The following is a 9364-nucleotide window of genomic DNA, read 5'->3' on the forward strand; positions in this document are numbered from 1 at the left end:
AAACCTCATTTGATACGCGGACTTTAAATTCTCAATACCATAGTACTCCGTTAATCCAACATCGCTACTGGGCTAGGTTCCCCATATTGTTTTGATATCATTTCCCAATAATGCTACAACACACTTTCAATCCACTGCTTTTAATGATGTTAAACAGAACAGCAGTATAATTTTCTAGTGAACTCAGTGAGTTGCAAAGCACTGCAGCAAAAAGCAGGCGAGTTTGCAAGTTGTGTAGGAACCCGAATCCAGCTGTGTTAGAGGAAATGTGAGCACCAGGAACCGGGAACGTTAAAGGGAACATGGGAATTGGCCAAATCAGGATTGCCAAACAATCAGCTTATTCTTACCAAAGGACACCGAGTACTCTTCAGAAATCTCTGCCCACAGTGACTCGCTCAACTTCTGCTGCAGTCTCTGAATTCAAAATGTTTATGTTTTTTACCCACAGGCTTGATCATTAACACAGTGGCCAGGCCTTATCTGTTCTCTCTTTAATCGAAAGGGCGTGGATTCACGTTCCATTCTGAAAACTGCCAAGTAGTCAAGACTAATTGGGACCATTTGATTGTGAGGTAGCGACTGGCTTGTGGATGAGTCAAGACACGTGGTTATTGTTTTTTCCACACACATGCAGCAAGAGGGGTCCTGACTGCAAACATCAACATCTGTGCTTTTATTGTTGTGGTGCACATGAGATCTCACTATAGGAATTGATAAATGCTTTTATTATTACCATTTAAAAAAAGTTATAGAAGGCAAAAGTAGCAGAACACATTCTGTGGAAAAAGCCCCTGTGCTCAGTTTGGTGTCTTGGCTGTATGCAACAGCATGGCTTCTGTATTTCAGAGTGCTGCTGCCTCCATGTGCCCGGCTCCATATCCATTCAGACTGTTGCATTCGGTAATTTGAGACACCACAGTAATATTTGAAATCTGAAATTTAAAGGCTCTTCATCTTAACTTTGATTCCTTACAATTGACTTTTTTTGAAATCAAAGGCCATTAATTTACTCAGCCCTACCCTTAATTTACTGAGCCTGAGGGTCATTGATTTTGACAGTAATTTGATCTACCCTTAACCAGTTCCTTAAATCAATACACACAATGCTAGATGTGACTAGCAGGTCAGGTAGCATCAGTGGGGTACAACACTAGAGTGACATTTCATATCAAGCTCCCTTGTTTCAAACTTTTCAATGAAAGGTTTGACGTTCAGAAGGGAGGAATGAACAGAGGGAAACACCTGTGGTGCAAAGCAGACCAAAGTTGGCAAGGTCACAATTAAAAAACAAAAAAAAACTGAAACAAAATGATACAGAGACTATCTGAAATACATGGAAACAGAAAGGCTTTGCCACATTTGTCCAAAACTGTTTTAAAAATAACCTCCAGGGTTTTTCAGAAGTTCAGCAGCATCCGCAGCGTTTTGCTCCAAACATAGGCTCAGGGAGCTGGATAGTCCTCTGCTAATTATATCCCTAGTTACAGAGCACACCTGTGGCTTCCCAAGAAACAACTATGGAGAAAATGGAGCTGTGTGCACTACACAGTGGCACTGGTTAAATAAAGCTTCAGCCAGTCATCTTCCTGCACATCTGTATCTTTTATCTCACCCACACATCTCTTTCCTCCCTTATTGCCCCACACTTGCTGTTTCCCACAAGCGTTTCTAGATTTTACATCGTCTCCTGCTTTTTCTCTTGCCCTCCATCCTTTTAAGGCCTTGTCTTCTTGGTGAATTCGTTTATTACTGTCACATGTACTGACGAGCAGTGAAAAAACCTGCCTGGCCCTAGAAAACTTTCCATGGAGATCAGCTTATGACAATGATGCTCTGAGGTGGTGGTTGTCCACCGTGTCTAACGAGGAGACCTGTGTGGGAGAGTTTTTCAAGCGGGAAAGCCATTGCACTCTGGACCCTCTCGACCTCAGAAGTCTGGGTCCAGTGGTATGAACAAGCGTCACAAAGTGGGGTCGTCCTTGTTGCAGGTGGATGACCTTCTGTGCCTTGTCCTGCCCTTCGCTCTCCACGGAGCGTTGCAGAACCACCTTCCCTGCCATTGGATCACCCTGTAAATCTCATCCACCCAGTCCGCTGGAACTGACATCCCATGCTAGGCCAGGCCCGTCTCTATCTCACAGGGGTATGAGGCCATCGGCTACCCTCACCTGGTTCAGCCTGCCTGTCCAAGCGATGTACCGGGGTGTGGCTGTGGTCACAGCTGAGTGTCCATCGGGGACCAAAGTTGAGTGAGCTGCACCCCCCCACCCCCCGGAACAGATATGACAAGCCCCCTCACCGGAGGTGCTACCCTCCCTGGACACCCCATACAAGGTAAAATATCAGTGCAGAACGGAAGTGCTGCAACACAGGTAGGTAGCAAGGTGCAAAGTCATAATGAGGGAGATCATGAGGCAAAGAATTCAACTTCCTGTCCGAGAGAAGCACTCAGTCTTAAAACAGCAGGAACAATATGACTTCAGGTTTTTGTATTGTGATCCGAGGATGGTATCTTTGAATACTTTACAGAGGCAGTAGGAGGTGAAGACAGGAATTGCTTCCTCCGAGTTTATACCTCACATATGTGACTAAACACATTGATGAAGATAGAGCAGTAGATAGTCACTTTATTGATCCCAGGGAAAATTGGTTTTCGATACAGTTGCACCATAAATAATAAATAGTAATAAAACCATAAATAGTTAAATAGTAATATGTGAATTATGCCAGGAAATAAGTCCAGGACCAGCCTATTGGCTCAGGGTGTCTGACCCTCCAAGGGAGGAGTTGTAAAGTTTGATGGCCACAGGCAGGAATGACTTCCTATGACGCTCTGTGTTGCATCTCAGTGGAATGAGTCTCTGGCTGAATGTACTCCTGTGGCCACCCAGTACATTATGTAGTGGATGGGAGACATTGTCCAAGATGGCATACAACTTAGACAGCATCCTCTTTTCAGACACCACCGTGAGAGAGTCCAGTTCCATCCCCACAACATCACTGGCCTTACGAATGAATTTGTTGATTCTGTTGGTGCCTGCTACCCTCAGCCTGCTGCCCCAGCACACAACAGCAAACATGATCGCACTGGCCACCACAGACTCGTAGAACATCCTCAGCATCGTCCGACAGATGTTAAAGGACCTCAGTCTCCTCAGGAAATAGAGACGGCTCTGACTGTTCTTGTAGACAGCCTCAGTGTTCTTTGACCAGTCCAGTTTATTGTCAATTCATATCCCCAGGTATTTGTAATCTTCCACCATGTCCACACTGATCCCCTGGATGGAAACAGGGGTCACCAGTACCTTAGCTCTCCTCAGGTCTACCACCAGCTCCTTAGTCTTTTTCACATTAAGCTGCAGATAATTCTACTCACACCATGTGACAAAGTTTCCTACCGTAGCCCTGTACTCAGCCTCATCTCCCTTGCTGATGTATCCAACTATGGCAGAGTCATCCGAAAACTTCTGAAGATGACAAGACTCTGTGCAGTAGTTGAAGTCCGAGGTGTAAATGGTGAAGAGAAAGGGAGACAAGACAGTCCCCTGTGGAGCCCCAGTGCTGCTGATCACTCTGTAGCGTATATAGATTTCAGCAAGGCATTTGATAAGGTACCCCATGCAAGGCTTATTGAGAAAGTAAGGAGGCATGGAATCCAAGGGGACATTGCTCTGTGGATCCAGAATTGGCTTACCCACAGAAGGCAAAGAGTGGTTGTAGACAGGTCATATTCTGCATGGAGGTCGGTGACCAGTGGTGTGTCTCAGGGATCTGTTCTGGGACCCCTACTCTACCCTAAGTGTGAGGTGGTTCATTTTGGTAGGTCAAATATGAATGCAGAATATGGTATCAGTGGTAAGACTCTTGGCAGTGTAGAGGATCAGAGGGATCTTGGGGTCCGAGTCCATAGGACACACAAAGCTGCTGCGCAGGTTGACTCTGTGGTTAAGAAGGCATACAGTGCATTGACCTTCATCAATCATGGGACTGAGTTTAGGAGCCGAGAGGTAACGTTGCAGCTCTATAGGACCCTGGTCAGACCCCACTTGGAGTACTGTGCTCAGTTCTGGTCAGCTCACTACAGGATGGATGTGGAAACCATAGAAAAGGTGCAGAGGAGATTTACAAGGATTTTGCCTGGATTGGGGAGCATGCCTTATGAGAATCGGTTGAGTGAACTCGGCCTTTTCTCCTTGGAGCGACAGAGGATGAACGGTGAGCTGATAGAGGTGTACAAGATTATAAGAGGCATTGATCATGTGGATAGTCAGAGGCTTTTTCCCCAGGCTAGCATGAGAGGGCACAGTTTTAAGGTGCTTGGAAGTAGGTAGAGAGGAGATGTCAGGGCTAAGTTTTTTTTAATGCAGAGAGTGGTGAGTGCGTGGAATGGGCTGCCGGCAGCGGTGATGGAGGCGGAAAAGATAAGCTCTTTTCAGGGACTCCTAGACAGGTACATGGAGCTTAGAAAACTAGAGGACTATGGGTAACCCTAGGTAATTTCTAAGGTAAGAACATGTTTGGCACAGCTTTGTGGGCTGAAAGGCCTGTACTGTGCTGTAGGTTTTCTATATTTCTTTGTTTCTCCAGGACTCCACCCTCGTCCTGCACTCGTCACTTCACATTTTATCCAGCTCCTGCTTTCCCTTTGTGTGAGGCTCTGCAGAACTGGGAATCTCGAGCAGCAGACACATACTGTGGGAAGATCTCAGCAAGTCAGGCAGCATCTATGGAGGGGAATAGCAGCTGTCATTCTGAGCCGAGACCCTTCATCAGGAATGGAAAGGAAGGAGGCAGAAGGAGAGGGAGGGAAGGGAGAACAAGTTGTTGAGTGATAGGTGAGAGCTGGTGAGGGAGGGAGGGGGATGAAGACCATAAGACCATCATTTAATAACGAACCGAGTTAATGAACATTGGTTCAAATGAAGGCAATCTCTTAGACCATAATACAACAGCAGAATTAAGCCATTTGGCCCATTAAGTCTGCTCTGCCATCCCATCCTGACTGATTTATTATCCCTCTCAACCCCATCATCCTGCCTTCTCCCTATAACCCTTGACACCCTGACTAATTAAGCACCTGTCAACCACCGCTTTAAATACACACAATGGTTTTGCCTCCACAGCCATCTGTGGCAATGAATTCCAGATTTACTTCTCTCTGGCTAAAGAAATTCCTCCTCACCTTTGCTCTAAATGGATGACCCTCTAGTCTGAGGCTGTGCTCTCTGATTCTACACTCACTGATTATAGGAAACATCCTCTCGATCTAGGCCTTTCAACATTCAAGAAGTTTCAACAGGATTCCCCCTCATTCTTCTGAACTCCGTCGAGTACAGGGCCAGAGCCATCGAACACCCTTCATGCAGTACGTTAACCCTTTCATTCCCATGGACCCTCTCCAATGCCAGCACATCCTTTCTTAGGTAAGGGGCCCAAAACAGCTCAAAATACTCTTAAGTTACAGTTACAGAGAAAGTCAGTGCAGGTAGACAACAAGGTGCAAAGTCATAACAAGGTAAATTGTCCATCTTATTGTACTGGAGAACAGACCAATTGTCTTATAACAGTGGGATCGAAGTCCTTGATTCTGGTGGAGAGAAGAGAGAATGTTAGGGGTGGGTGGGGTCTTTCATTATGCTGGCAATGAGAAATGTAGACAGAGTCCATGGACTGGAGGCTAGTTTCCATGATGGGCTGAGTGGTGTCCACGTCCCTCTGCAGTTACTATACCAAGCTATATGTACCAACCCACACAAGCAGCAACCACAGAGTTCAACATAAATCATGCACAAATTTTACAAGAACACCACTACGATGATCTACTCCCATTTGGATAAGCAGGGCAGCACCGTGAGGATGATGTTTTTTGATTTCTCAAGTGCCTTCAATACCATACAGCCCTCATTGCTGGGGGGGGGGGGGGGGAGCTCCATTCAATGCAGGTTGGCATTTCCATTGTATGCTGAATAAGAGACTACCTGACTGACAGACCACAGTTTGTGCAGCTTCAGAGCTGTGTGTCAGACATGGCTATAAGCAGCATTGGGGCCACAAAGGGGACCGTATTGGTTCCCTTCCTGTCTACTCTGTATACCTCGGACTTTAGATACAACACTGAGTCATGTCATCTGCAGAAATTCTCTGATGGCTCAGCAATAGTTAGGTGTATATAGTTGGGAGCTGGTTGTGCATTACAGGAGGAATGGAGATGGGCTAACCCCTATTGACATCAATGGATCTGGGGTTGAGAGGGTGAACAGCTTCAAGTTCTTGGCATCCAGATCACCGAGAACCTCAGGTGGTCTGTACACACCAGCTGTGTGGTGAAAAAGGCACAACAGCTCCTCTTTCATCTCAGACGGTTGAGGAGGTTTGGTGTGGGCCCCCAGATCCTAAGAATTTTCTACAGGGGCACAATTGAGAGCATCCTGACTGGCTGCATCACTGCCTGGTATGGGAACTGTACCTCCCTCAATCAAAGGACTCTGCAGAGGGTGGTGCGGACAACCCAGTGCATTTGTAGTTGTGAACTTCCGATGGTTCAGGACATTTATGAGGACTGGTGTGTAAAAAAGGTCCATGGGATCAATGGGGACCCAAGCCATCCCAATCACAATCTATTCCAGCTGCTACCATCTGGGAAGTGGTACCACAGCATAAAAGCCAGGACCAACAGGCCCCGGGACAGCTTCTTCCACTAGGCCATCAGACTGATGAACTCACGCTGACTTGAGTGTACTCTATATTACATTGACTGTTCTATTTATTATAAATTACTGTGATTGCACATTGCACATTTAGATGGAGACATAATGTAAAGATTTTTACTCGTCGTGTATGTGAGGGATGCAAGAAATAAAGTCAATTCAATTCAATTCAATAAATGGAGGATGGGAGGATGAATACAGGGTCCTGGTGGAGGACTTTGTCTATTGGTGCAAGCTGAATCAACTGCAGCTCAACATCAGTAAGACAAAGGTAATGATGATGGACTCTAGGAAGACTAAGCCTGCACTGCTCCCTGTGACTATTGATGGTGAGGACGTGGATGTGGTGAGGACCTACAGGTACCTGGGGGTGCACCTGGATGACAGATTTGAGTGGAACACCAACGCAGAGACTGTGTACCAGAAGGGTCAGAGTCGCCTCTACTTCCTGAGGAGACTGAGGTCCTTTGGAGTTTGCAGGCCTCTCCTTCACATGTTCTAACAGTCCGTTGTCACCTGTACAATCTTCTATGTGGTGCTGTGCTGGGGCAATGGCATCAACACGGGTGATGCCAACAGGCTCAATAAACTGATCAGAAAGGCTGGAGTCAAACTGGACACACTGGAGGCTGTGGTGGAACAAAGGACCCTACAGAAAATCCTGGCAATTCTGGACAGTGTTTCTCACCCTCTGCATGCCACCTTGGCTGAACAGAGGAGCACTTTCAGTAATGGATTAAGACAACTGTGCTGCTCCAAAGAGTGCTCTATGAGGTCATTCTTACCCTCAGCCATTAGGCTCTGTAATGAGTTAACCTATAGAAAGGGAAGTGATGGCCCTCTCCTGTTAGACTGATTCAGGCAACTTTGTTTTTTAATTCTTTCCACTTCTCTTGTAATATTTGTATGTCTGTGCACTTGTAATTCTATTGTGAGACTGTAATTTCCTTTGTGACAAATAAAGTATCTATCTATCTCTCAGAACAAAAGAAAATGTCAACACAGACAAAGTGCTGGAGGAACTCAGCAGGCCATGCAGCACCTGTGGGAAAAAGTACAGTCCACACCCCAGGATTTCCAGCGTTTGCAGATTTTCTCTTGTTTGTGAAAAAAAAGGTAAATTTTAGTGCACTTAAGACCGCAACACATTTGAGCAGAATTAGGCCATTCAGCCACGGAGTCTGCTCTGCTATTCCGTCACGGCTGATTTATTATCCAGATCATTCAACGAGATCCCCCCTTTCTTCTAAACTCCAGCGAGTACAGCCGTCGAGCCATTAAATACTCCTCATACGTTAACCCTTTCATTCCCAGAATCATTCTCGTGAGCCTCCCCTGGACCCTTTCCAATGCCAGCATACCTTTTCTTAGATATGGGTCTCAAAACTGCTCACACTACTCCCAAGTGCAGTCTGTCAGTGACTTATAAAGCCACAGCATCACTTCCACACTCTTATATCTAGTCCTCTCAAGATGAACACAAACATTGCACTTGTCTTCCTTACCACCGACTTGACTTACAAGCTAACATTTAGGAAATCTTGCACAATGACTCCTAAGTCCCTTACAGCTCTGATTTTTGAACTTTCTCCCCATTTATATAATAGTCTGCACTCTTATACCTTCTACCAAATTGCGTGACCATACACATCCCTACACGATATTCCAACTGCCACTTCTTTGGCCAGTCTCCCAATCCGTCCCTCTGCAGACTCCCTGGTTCCTCAACACTACCTGCACTTCCACCTGTCTTTGTATTGTCATAAAGCCATCAACTCCATCATCCAAATCATTTACATATAACCTGAAAAGAAGTAGTCCCAAAACCGACCCCTGCAGAACACCACTAGTCACTGGCAGCCAATCAGAAAAGTCCCCATTTATTCCCACTCTTTGCCTTTTGCCAGTCAGCCAATCTTCTAGCCATGTTAGTACCTTCCCTGTAATACCACAAACTCTTGTTAAGGAGCCTCATGTGTGTCACCTTGTCAAAGGCTTTCTGAAATTCCAAGTAAACAACAGCTACTGACTCTCCTTTGTCTCTCCTGCCTGTAAATTCCTCAAAGGATTCCAAAAGATTGGCCAGGCCAGATTTCCCCTGGAGGAAACCATGCTGACTTTGACCTATTTTATCATGTGCCTCCAAGGACCTGGAAACCTGATCCTTAATAAATGGACGTCAACATCCTCCCAACCGCTGAAGTCAGGCTAACGGGCCTTTAATTCCCTTTCTGCTGCCTCCCTTCCTTCTTAAAGAGTGGAGTGACATTTGGAATTCTCCAGTTCAGAAGTGGGAAGTGAGAAGTGGTGGAATAGTAAAAGGCTGAAGAAGCTGCAATCCAATAGGAGAGGACAATGGACCAGGAAAGAAAGAGGAGGGGAACAAATCACTTGCCAGCTTGTACTCCTTCCACCTTCTTATTCTGGCTTCTGCTCCCTTCCTTTTCAGTCCTAGTGAAGGGTCTCTACCCAAAATGTCAACTGTTTATTCCCGTCTGGAGATGCTTCCCGAGTTCCTCCAGCACTTTGCGTTTCTCTCTCAGTGAGATGTTATGTCTCCTGATTTCCATTTCCTCCCAATGCTCCAATTCCACTCTGGCCCACTGCCCAGTTCCCAGCCATGCCCCAGCTGTCAAGGTGACCAGATGTCAGTG

The sequence above is a fragment of the Mobula birostris genome, chromosome 10 (genome assembly GCF_030028105.1).
Source record: "Mobula birostris isolate sMobBir1 chromosome 10, sMobBir1.hap1, whole genome shotgun sequence".
Taxonomy (NCBI): Eukaryota; Metazoa; Chordata; class Chondrichthyes; order Myliobatiformes; family Myliobatidae; genus Mobula; species Mobula birostris.